This window comes from Chrysochloris asiatica, unplaced genomic scaffold, assembly GCF_000296735.1.
Source record: "Chrysochloris asiatica unplaced genomic scaffold, ChrAsi1.0 scaffold00039, whole genome shotgun sequence".
Lineage (NCBI taxonomy): Eukaryota > Metazoa > Chordata > Mammalia > Afrosoricida > Chrysochloridae > Chrysochloris > Chrysochloris asiatica.
This window is the reverse complement of record NW_006408557.1, coordinates 15094101-15105163: the sequence shown is the minus strand read 5'-3', so window position 1 is coordinate 15105163 and position 11063 is coordinate 15094101. Positions and strand designations below refer to the sequence as shown.

At 40.7% G+C, this 11063-nt stretch overlaps 1 pseudogene; it reads right to left on the bottom strand.

Moving 5' to 3' along the window:
• Positions 1–1127: 1127 nt before the first annotated feature.
• LOC102812499 overlaps positions 1128–11063 on the bottom strand; it is a 47450-nt pseudogene continuing 37514 nt past the window's right edge.

Below are 11063 nucleotides of genomic sequence, written 5' to 3'. Positions count from 1 at the left end.
ATTTGAGTTGTGGTGTTGGAGAAGAATTTTGAAGGTACACCATGGACTGCCAGATAAACAAGCAGTCTGTGCTGGAAGAAGTACTCCCAGAGTGCTCCTTAGAAGCCAGGATGTTAAGACTTCTTCTCTCATACTTCATACATAGTGTCAAGAGGGACCCTTTCTTCGAGAAATACATCATGCTTAGTAAAATGCAGGGTCAGTGAAAATGAGGAAGTCCCCCATTGAGATGGACTGGCACAGTGCAGCAGCAATGGGCTAAAGGGTTACAATTGTGAGGATGGTGCAGTACTTGGCAATGTTTCCTTCTGTTGTGCATAGATAGAGTCACTATGAGTTGAAACTGACTCAATGACACCTAACGACAATCTTTTAAAATGAGGGCTGTGAGTGCAGCTGTATTGCTTAGAGGTTGAGATGTCCCACTAGTTCTGCACCTATGTGGTCCTACCCTATATGAGTAGAAGTAAAATGAGGGGTGGTACTGACTAGCCAAAGGAGCTCTGGTAGCATAGTGGTTACGAATCGGGCTGTGAACGTTAAGGCCAGCAGTTTGAAACTACCAGCTGTTCCGCGGGAGAAAGATGAGGCGTTTTGCTCCTGCAAAGATTAACAGCCTCGGAAACCCTGTGCAGGGTCGCTATGAGTCAGAACCGACTCCACGGCACATAACAACAACAACAACAAGTGCTGTGCCAACATCTTTTGACTCTTAATTTTTGGGTTACATTGCCATTTTGTTAAGTGCCATCAAATCGGTTCCAACGTACAGGGTTTCCGAGGCTGTAAATCTTTTGCAGAAGCAGAAAGCCTCATCTTTCTCCCACCAGCTGCTGATGAGTTAAAACCACCAACCTTGTGGTTCACAGTCCAGTGCTTATACTACGAAACCACAACACTCTCCCTCAATGTAACATAACAGTGAAAATGGTTTTCTCATTTATTCTTTTTGTCATTATAAGCTCCTTTTCCTGGAAATATTTAACCAATGGAGCAAGGTTCTCTTTGAAGTTCACTAGTCTCCTTTGGGTAGCTTTCAGATTGTTGTCAGACCTCCCCTGTTGTTCTGCATGCTCCAGTGATCTTTGTTTGAGCCTGTGATTGGCACAGAAAGGAACACTACCAGGTCAGAGGTAACAGATTTGGTCCTGAAAAGATAGCGCCTGCGTAATAGCTCTTGGAAATCCATCAATAGCAGTGCCCTCTGCATCAGGTATTTGCATCAATTTCTTTGTCATTTTCTGTGGGATCAATTCTCCTGTTGTAGTTATTTTGGTGATAAGACTCCATTTCTTATTGCTGCTGGTACTGTGGATCTTCTGTCTTAATAATTCTCCCATTGAAATAGACTGGAATCCATAATGTTCTGCAGTTTTCCAACTTTGAGTACTCTTTCCATTTCTTGGGTCACCTATCACAAGAATAATTTTGGTTGAGCTCAATTAGGATAAAAAAAACACACCTCACATTCCTTATTTAACCCTGCAGCCACAGAGAGATCGTGTCACACTCTAAGGAGAATTGATGGATCAGAGGGAGTGGATCATATTGCCAATTAAGAAAGTATGAATTTTCAACCACCAGATTTCTTAGAAAGGATCTCCATGATTGTCCTCGACTGAGTGCAGGTAAGGTCTTCTTTTCCTGCCTGACATATGTGTTCTATGTTACCTTGTAACAGCCACCTAAATCCTTGACTTTCTGTAAACAACTTTCCAAGTATTCTACGAGTCTTGATGCTTAGAACACATTCGTATGCTGAAATATAATATGACACTGGCATTTTAGTACTGATATTGATGTCCAAATGTATTAGGAAAATGAATGAAAACATCTTAAATAACTATTCTGTCCTGGTTCCTCCAAATATTAAGCTTGTTAATGTTAATGCTATTTCTATATCTGTTATATAAATGCTGTGTTAAATGTAGATAATCAGACAAGAGTGTAAGTTGACTACGGCTTGTGTAAAAAAGAATTTGGCTAGCATTTGTCCTTGGTTCCTGAGAAGTAACCTCTAAACTCTTGGAATTTTCAAGTAATTGGAGAATCTTTGTAAGTCAGGATGATTCTCTTGACAGTTTATGGTAATGAGATGATGGATGCTAATCGCACTAAAAAGACCAAACATATGATTAGAGTGTTGGAACTCTGAACCATTTGATATATTCCAAGGAGGAGAAGAGAGCTGGAAATACAATTCAAGCACATGGCCAATGAGCCAATCAATCATCCTATGTAATTAAACCCCAATCAAAACTGTCAACACTAAAGCTTAGGTGGGCTTTCCTGGTTGAAAACAATATTCTTTATATTGTCATACATCATCTCAATGTGACAGGAAGGTGATGTGCCACTTAGAGCAAAAGAATATTCACATGTGAGACTCTTCCAGACCTTGGACTCTTTGTCTTTCCCATTGACTGGCTCTGGTTTGTATAATTTTACTATATAATAAAGTTATGGTTAAAGTAGAGTGCTTTCTTGTGTTCTGTGGACTATTTTAGCAAATTATCAAGCATGAGGGTATAGTCTGTTTTTGTTAAGTGTGACCGTGTATAGGGTTTCTGAGGTTTTTGACATCTTTGCGGGAGCAGAAAACCTCATCTTTCTCCCAAGGAGCAATTGGAGGGCTTGAACCACAGACCTTGTAATTAGCAGTCCAGTGCTATAGTGGAACCCCCAGATATGTTACCAACTAGTAAGAAGTGAGGGTGGTTTGGAACCCCAAATTCTGTGACTAGTGTTCAGAGGAGGTGATAAGAAGTTAGGGTGATGTGAGAAGCCCCAAGCTTCTGGCTAGTGTCTGATATGAGGGCTGTCTCTGAAGACCTGGGAAGTTTAGCCCAACTCTGGGTGGTCGATATCAGAACTCATTGTACACTGGATCTCAGTCATGGGTAGTGTTAGTAACATCTGGAGAGATGCATAAATTCCAAGTACTTCAGCCCCATCCCAAGGAGTCCAGGTAGCACAGTGTGTTAAGCATTGAGCTATTAAGTGAAAGGTAGGTAGTTCAAACCCACCAGTCACTCCTCAGGAGAAACATGAGACTGTCTGCTTTCATTAAGATTTATAAACTCTGAACCCCTATGGAGCAGTTCTGCTCTGTCCTATACTATGAGTCAGTATATGAGTCAGGCTCCATGTCAGCGGGTTTGGGGCTCCATTCCAGATCAACCAAACTTTATTAAATCAATAATTACTTTTCCAATGAGTGATTCTCATTCTGGTTGCACATTGAAATAACTTTTTGTTGTTGTTATATGCCATCAAGTCAATTACGGTTCATTGCAACTCTGTGTAGAGTTTCCAAGGAGTGGTTGGTAGGTTTGTATCCCTGACCTAACAGCTAACAATCCAGTGTTTACCCTACAGTGCCACACCAGGACTCCAGATCAACCAAATTTTGTTATCCTCTCACGCTACTCTCCTTTGAATTGGTAAATCTAGAATTACTTTTCCAGTGAATGATTCTTATTCTGGCTGTACACTGAATATACTTGGGAAGCTTTAAATAGCCCATATGGCCAGGCCACAGCCCATGCCAGCTAAATAAACATTTCTGGGGGATGGAGGCTGACAGTAGGATTGTTTTCAAAGCTTCTCTGTGGCTCCAGTGTTATTGGAAGCCAATTAATTGGGTTTCCCCGGATAGCACTGAGAAAGGGGTCTTCCTGATCTCTTCAAAGGACTGTAACATAGGAGAGAGTGGTTCCAGAGATAGGTTTCAGGGTTATATAACTAGATTTTTATCCCAACAGAGGTGGCTCATAATTGTTAAGATGAAAGAAAATTATCATGGTTAAACCAAATAAGACTTTTAAATAAAATGACCATTTATCAATTTATCCCTTTAATCATACTTATTCTATCTGTATGCTGAGCAAATAATCCAAGAAACTGGATTATATAAAGAAGAATGTGATATCAGGAGTGGAAGAAGACTCAAAAACAATCCTTGCTTGCTGATGGATTACACCTCAGTATAAAGAAGACAAAAATCCTCACAAGTAGACCAATAAGCAACATCATGATAAACAGAGATAAGATTGAAGTTGTCAAGAATTTCATTTTATTCGGATCCACAATGAGTGCTCAGAGAAGCAGTAGTCAAGAAATCAAATGACATATTGCATTGGGCAGATCTGCTGTAAAAAGACCTCATTACAGTGCTAATAAAGACTTCTCTTTGAAAACTAAGATGCTCCTAACCCAAACCATGGTATTTTCAATCATCTCGTATGCATGAGAAAGTCAGACAATGAATAAGGAAAACCAAAGCAGAATCTATCCATTTGAATTATGGTGTTAGTGAAGACTATTAAAGTACCATGAACTGCCAGAAGAGTTAGCAAATCTGTTTTAGAGGCAGTACAGGCAGAATACTCCTTGAAAGCTAGGATGACAAGAGTTCATCCAACGTACTCTGGTCATGTTATTAGGAGAGACCAGTCCCTGGAAATAAAGACATCATACTTGGTAGAGATTCTGCAGAAAAAAAGAAAGGCTCTCAATGAGACAGATTGATTCAATGGCTGCAACAATGGGTTCAAACATAGCAACAAGAATAAAGATGGGACAAGACCAGAAAGTATTTTGTTCTGTTGTGCATGGGGTTACTGAGTGGGAACCAAGTCGAAGGCACCTAACACCGCCAACACTACTAACAACAATAACAACAAAACATGTCGGAGTGTGTTCTAGTAATCTAGTGCTGAAATAAGCAGCTCTGGTCACTCTGTGGGCTAAGCATTGGTGAACCTTTCAAACCCATCAGCAGCTCCTCAGAAGAAAGTTGAGGTTGCCTGCTCCAATAAAGATGAAGAGCTCTGAAAAGCTTGAGGGGGCAGTTCTACTCTGTCCTGTAGAGTTGCTAGGAGTCAGAATTGACTTGCTGGCAGCTGGTAGATAGTGCTGAAACACCATAAATAGATGGCTCTAACAAAGAGGACTACTGATGTGGCATTGTAGGATAAACACCTGACCAATGGTTCAAACCCACCAGCTGCTCCTTGTAAACCCTGTGAGTCAGAACCGACTCAACGGCACATAACAGCAACAACAAAGAGAAATTTCTTTTCTTACAGTTTAGAGGTTAGGCGTGCAAATTCAGGGTGCCAGCTCTAGAGAAGGCTTGCTCTCTGTGTTGACTCTAGGGGAAGGTCTCTGTCTCTTTTCAGCTTCTGTTTCTTGTTTCCTTGGAGATCTCATGTGGAGTGATATCTATCTTCCGCCTCCTTTGCTTGCTTGCTTGCTTGTTCAGCCTGCTCTTTTATATCTTAAAAGAGATTGATTTAAGACCTACCATTCACTAATCCTGGTTAGCATTGTGAGACAATAAACTGGACTGCAAGGTCAGTTTGAACCACAAGGTCAGGGGCTCAAATTCACCAGTTGCTCCTCAGAAACCCTATACAGGGTCGCTGTGAGTCAGCAACCACTCAACTCAAAGGCACATAGCAACAACATACACTAATATTGCTACATTAACATAAAAAAAAGAAAACCCCATTTTCAAACGCAATTTCAACCACAGGTACAAGGGATTAAGATTTACAACACATATTTAGGTGGGAAACAATTCAATCCATAACACAGTACATAAAGAGTGTTTAATAGTTGAGAAAATAAATTTATCCTTGGTTATAAACAGCATTATGAACATTTTAGGATTTCCTAGCTCTAACGTAGTGGTTACGAATCGGGCGGCTAATCTCACTATCAGCAGTTCAAAACTACCATCTGTTCAATGGGAGAAAGATGAGGCTTTCTGCTCCCATAAACATTTACAGCTTTGGAAACCCTATTACAGGGTCGCTATGAGTTGGAACTGACTCCATGCCATAAAACCATGGTGGTTCCAGAGTCTTGGTGTCTCGCTGTGGGTTAATGCGCCAGACTGCAAAGCTGTTTGAACTGCAAAGTTGGAGGTTTAAGATCACCAGTTGTTCCTTGGAAACCCTACACAGGGTCGCTATGGGTTGGAACCAACTCGATGGCACTTAACAACAACAATGGTGGCTCCCAGGCAAGTTAGACTTTTCACCTGGTTTAGGGAGGTATGACATTATACCAGGGAGCACAGTGGCTCCCAGTGATAAGCACTGAACTGCCACCCCCAAGGTCTTCTAAAAAGATGTTTCTAAAAAGATGTATGGCCTCCGAAACCCTATACAGGATCTCTATGAGTTGGAACCTATTCGATGGCACTTAACAACAAGAAGAAGACATTATACCACTAAGATGATGAATTTGGTGTCAGGGTTTGAAGAGTTATGAGCCAGCACCACAGGGCTGGTGGGTGTGTGGGTGTCAGTCAACTAGAAAAAATTAACAACAGGTGACCAAATACGGAGCGAACAGTCCTATCTTTCCAGTAAACTTATTTGCCCTTTGGTTTTAACTATTTCAAATAAAAAATGTCCATATGAACAACATGCACAACAGAACAAAATACTTTCTGGTCTTGCCCAAAGATAGCAGATTAATTTCCTTTGGAGAGATGCCAGACAGATGGCCAGCCCATCTGAAGTGACTCCAAAGTTATTTTCTCCCTTTCATGTCACGAAACTTCTGTCCACGGTTACACATTAGCTGTTCCTAGTGTTGACAGAACATTATTCTGGCGATAGCATTAATTATCGTTCCCACGTTACTTTCTTCAGGTTTTATCCAGCATTGCTGCCCCTGGAAATGTTTCCCTTTACTGAAGCCCCAGAGAGGGAGAAGGACTCCATCTTGGAACAACAGGGACTCCATCTTGGAGGAACGGCTCCCCCTCCTAGCGACTCTGTATAGAGTTTCCAAGGACCAGCTGGTGAGTTAGAGCCACTGACTTTGTGGTTCAAACCAATTTCATGGTTCAGTGCTTAGCCTACACCACACCAGGACTCCACAGCAGCATGGTAATGCACTTAAAATACTTCAGCAGAGTGTGTATGTACAAAAACTCTGCACATCTAGGCTATCTGTGAGAGCTCAAAGCGCTCATCAGGAATCCACATACAAGGGGATTTTATTGACATAGAATATCCCTAATTGGGGAAGTTGCAAATGAACTAATGCCTTCTGGGAATCTACACCAGAAGGTTTAATCAATACAAGTTGCTGTTGTTGTTAAGTGCTGTCGAGTCAGTTTGGACCCATTGCGGCCCTGTATAGGGTTTCCAACGAGTGGCTGGTGAGCTTGAACCACTGACCTTGCAGTTCAAACCAACTTTGCAGTTTGGCACAGTAACCTGCAGTGCCATACCAGGACTCCAATCAGTATGAGATGATACCAATTTTTGTTTGTGAACTACTCTAGGAGATGGGTTGGGAAAATACTGCATGTGCTCTGCCATCCTTGAATGCATGATGTTTCTTATCTGGCAAGTCCAGGAGCCCAGGACAGTTGGAGCCCCACATACCCGGGGTAGCCAGAGTGTATTGATTTTACAACACTCTCCTTCATGGAGGTTCCTATACCTGGGCCACAAAGCATCTTTGTTCCCACTTTGGAGGGAAGCTTTCATCAAAGCATCAGCTGGAGACAGAGAATGCGTAACAAGGAAAGGTCATAGAATGCCTTGGCACCTTCTTGACGGGACATGCTTGTATGCACATTTGTATGTGTGGAATGGCTTGTGTTGATCTGCTACTAGAGAAACTGAGAGGGATGGTTCATTGTAGTCCCTCTTAGCTTGAACTGTCTGAGGTTACCAATACTGACCAAAAGAATCTCATTTTTCGAGAAATGTCATAACACCTTGAAAGCATTATGCTGAAGGAAGGAAGTTAGTCACTTACAGTATGATCTTATATGAAACAAACAAATATGTTATTGTTGTTACAAGATGCTGTTGAGTTGATTCCAGTTAGTGACAACTCCACATGAAGAATAGAACGGTTCCATAGGGTTTTCAAGGCTGTGCCTTTACAGATTGTCAGCCTTGTCTCCCACATATATCTTGGGGTGAGTTCAAACTGCCAACCTTTTGGTTAGTAGTGGAACAACTAACAGTTTATACCACACAGAGACTTTCAATCAGGTATATATTATTGTCATAGTGTCATAGTGACTCTATGCACAATAGAGTGAAACACTGTCTGGTCATGCTCCATTCTCACAATTGGTATAGTTAAGCCCACTGTGGATCTTTGGGGGCCTTCCTACTTTTCATTGTCCCTCCACTTTTCCAAGCATAATGTCTTTCTCCAGACACTGACCCTTCCTGACAACATGTAAAAATTACAAGAGATGAAGTCTCACAATTCTTTCTACTAAAGAGCATCCTAGCTGTACTTCTCCTAAGACAGGTTTGTTTGTTCTTTTGGCAGTCCGTGGTATTTTCAATATTGTTCCCCAACACTAAAATTCAATGCATCATCCAATCACCTCACATGCATATGAGGTGATTGAAGACACAAAGATTTGGACCAGGTGTACGTTAGTCCTCAAAGTGACATCTTTGCTCTTTAACACTTTAAAAAGGTCTTTTGCAGCAAATTTGCCTAATGCAATACTCCCTTTGATTTATTGACTTCTACATCCATGAGCATTGATTATGGATCAAAGCAAAGTGAAGACTTTGACAATTTCAAACTTTTCTGCATTTATCATAATGTTATTTATTGATCATGAGTTCTGCTGTGGTGCTGTAGGAAAAAGGACTGGTCAGTTTGAACCACAAAGTCAGTGGTTCAAACTCATTCATCAGCTACTCCTCTGAAACCCTATTCAAGATTACTATGAGTCAGAACCACCACTTGTCTGTCAGTTTGTTGTACTGTGGTGGCTTGTGAGTTGCTGTGATTCTGGAAGCTATGCCACTGGTATTTTAAATACCAGCAGGTTCACCCATGGTGAACAGGTTTCAGATGAGCTTCCAGATGGAGACAGACTAGGGAGAAGGAGTGACGAACTATTTCCGAATATTTAGTCAATGAAAACTTTATGGAGAGCAGAGAAACAATGTCAGAAATGGAAAATGAGGCCCTCAGGTTGGAAGCCACTCTAATAGTGACTGGGGAAGAGCTGCCTCCTCAAAGTAGAGTTCACCATGATGACAAAATTGGAGTAAAGCCCATGGAAGTAAAGCCCATGGGACCTTCATTTGCTGATGGGGCAAAACTCAAAATGAAGAGAAACAGCTGTAAACATCCATTAATAATAAGGGCATGGAGTGTACAAAGTATGAATCTAGGAAAATAAGAAATTGTCAAAAATGAAATAGAATGCATAAACTTCGATATTTTGGCATTAGTGAGCTGGAATGGATTGGTATTGGCCATTTTGAATCTGAAAACCACATGGTTTACTACATTGGGAATGACAAATTGAAGAGGAATGGTGTTGCATTCATTGTCAAAAAGAACATATCCAGATCAGTTATGAAGTACAATGCTGTCTGTGATAGGATAATATCCATGCTTCTACAGGGAAGCCCAGTTAACACCACTATTATTCAAATTTACACACCAACCACTAAAGCCAGTGAGGATGAAATAGAAGAATTCTACCAACTTCTTCAATCTGAAATTGATCAAACATGCAAACAAGATATATCGGTTATTATTGGTGATTGGAATGCAAAGGTTGGAAGCAAAGAAGAAGGATCAGTAGTTGGAAAATATGGCCTTGGTGATAGAAATGATGCTGGAGAATGCAAGATAGAATTCTGCAAAGTCAATGATTTGTTAATTTCAAATACCTTCTTTAGTCAGCATAGGAGATGACTATACACATGGACCTCACAAAATGGAATACATAGAAATCAAATTGACTATGTCTGTGGAAAGAGATGATGAAAAAGCTCTATATCATCAGTCAAAACAAGGCTGGGGCAGATTGTGGAACAAACCATCAATTGCTCATATGAAAATTCAAACTGAAGCTGAAGAAAATAAAAACAAGTCCATGAGACCCAAAATATGACCTTGAATATAACCCACCTAAATTAAGAAATCATCTGAAACAGATTTGATACATTAAACACTAAAGACCAAAGACCAAAAGAGTTGTGGGATGACATCAAGAACATCATACAGGAAGAAAGCAACAAGTCATTAAGAAGACAAGAAAGAAGGAAAAGATCAAAATGGATGTCAGAAGAGACACTGAAACTTGCTCTCCAGCATAGAAATGCTAAAACAAATGGAAGAAATGAGAGGTCCAAGAGCTGAACAGAAAATTTCAAAGATCAGCTTGAGAAGATAAAGTCAAATATTACAACAAAATATGCAAAGATCTGGAAACCAAAAAGGAAGAACACGCTCAGCATTTCTCAACCTGGAGGAACTGAAGAAAGAATTCAAGCCTCGACTTTCATTATTGAAGGACTCTCTGGGCAAATTATTGAATGATGCAGAAAGCTTCAAGAGAAGATGAAAAGGAATACACAGAGTCACTGTACCAAAAGGAAATGGCTGCTGTTCAACCGTTTCAAGAGGTAACATAAAAGCCAATGATACTGAAGGTAGAAGTCTAAGGTGCATTGAAGGAATTGGCAAAGAACAAGGCACCAAGAAATGATGAAATAAAAATTGAAATCTTTCAAGAAAGTGAGGCAGCAAAGGGGCACTCACTCATCTATGCCAATAAATTTGGAAGACAACTATCTGGCCGGCTGATTGGAAGAGATCTGTATTTGTGCCCATTCCAAAGAGAAGTGATCCAACAGAATAAAGAAATCATCAGACAATGTCTTTGGTATCCCACCCAAGTAAAGTTTTACTAAAGGTAATACAGAAATGGCTGCAAGCATACATTAACAGAGAACTTCCAGTGGTTCATGCTGGACTCAGAAGAGGCCGTGGAATGAGGGATATCAGTGCTGATGTCTGATGGATCTTGGCTGAAAGCAGAGAATATCAGAAAGATGTTTACCTGTGCTTTATTGAATGCTCAAAGGATTTTGATTGTGTGGATTATGACAAGCTATGGACAACATTAGGAGCTCTGGTAGCGTAGTGGTTATGAATTGGGCTGTGAACCTCAAGGTCAGCAGTTTGAAACTACAAGTTGCTCTGTGGGAGAAAGATGAGGTGTTCTGCTCCCGTAAAGATTTACAGCCTCGGAA